General features: G+C 40.9%; 1 non-coding gene across 1 annotated transcript; it reads left to right on the top strand.

Annotated features, from left to right (window-relative positions):
* Window positions 1–495: 495 nt before the first annotated feature.
* LOC112738756 (small nucleolar RNA R71) lies at window positions 496–603 on the top strand. Its single transcript, XR_003169699.1, has one exon. It is a non-coding gene; the product is annotated as a small nucleolar RNA R71 (small nucleolar RNA).
* Window positions 604–935: the final 332 nt, after the last annotated feature.

Raw genomic sequence — 935 nt, 5'->3', positions numbered from 1 at the left:
ATTTCTTCCACCATTATTAAAGCCTTGTTGAGGCTTTTGTTGATCCTTCCATGAGAGATTTGGGTGATTTCTCCATGAGGGATTATAGGTGTTTTCATATGGTTCACCCATGTAATTCACCTCTGCTATTGCAGGGTTTTCATGATCATAAGCTTCTTCTTCAGCAGATGCCTCTTGAGTACTGTTGGATGCAGCTTGCATTCCATTCAGACTCTGAGAAATCATATTGACTTGCTGAGTCAATATTTTGTTCTGAGCCAATATGGCATTCAGAGTATCAATTTCAAGAACTCCCTTCTTCTGAGGCGTCTCATTACTCACAGGATTCCTCTCAGAAGTGTACATGAACTGGTTATTAGCAACCATGTCAATGAATTCTTGAGCTTCTGCAGGCGTTTTCTTTAGGTGAATGGATCCACCTGCAGAAGTATCCAATGACATCTTAGCTAATTCAGACAGACCATTATAGAATATATCTAGGATGGTCCATTCTGAAAGCATGTCAGAAGGACACTTTTTGGTCAGTTGCTTGTATCTCTCCCAAGCTTCATAGAGGGATTCACCTTCTTTCTGTCTGAAGGTTTGAACATCCACTCTAAGCTTGCTCAGCTTTTGAGGAGAAAAGAACTTGGCTAAGAAAGCAGTGACCAGCTTATCCCAAGAGTTCAGGCTATCTTTGGGTTGAGAGTCCAACCACACTCTAGCTCTGTCTCTTACAGCAAAAGGGAAAAGCATGAGCCTGTAGACTTCAGGATCTACTCCATTAGTCTTGACAGTATCACAGATCTGCAAAAATTCAGTTAAGAACTGAAAAGGATCTTCAGATGGAAGTCCATGAAACTTGCAGTTTTGCTGCATTAGGGAAACTAATTGAGGTTTCAGCTTAAAATTGTTTGCTCCAATGGTAGGGATGGAGATGCTTCTTCCATGTAAAT

The sequence above is a fragment of the Arachis hypogaea genome, chromosome 13 (genome assembly GCF_003086295.3).
Source record: "Arachis hypogaea cultivar Tifrunner chromosome 13, arahy.Tifrunner.gnm2.J5K5, whole genome shotgun sequence".
Taxonomy (NCBI): Eukaryota; Viridiplantae; Streptophyta; class Magnoliopsida; order Fabales; family Fabaceae; genus Arachis; species Arachis hypogaea.
The sequence above is the reverse complement of the archived record's forward strand: the minus strand, read 5'-3'. Positions and strand labels throughout refer to the sequence as shown.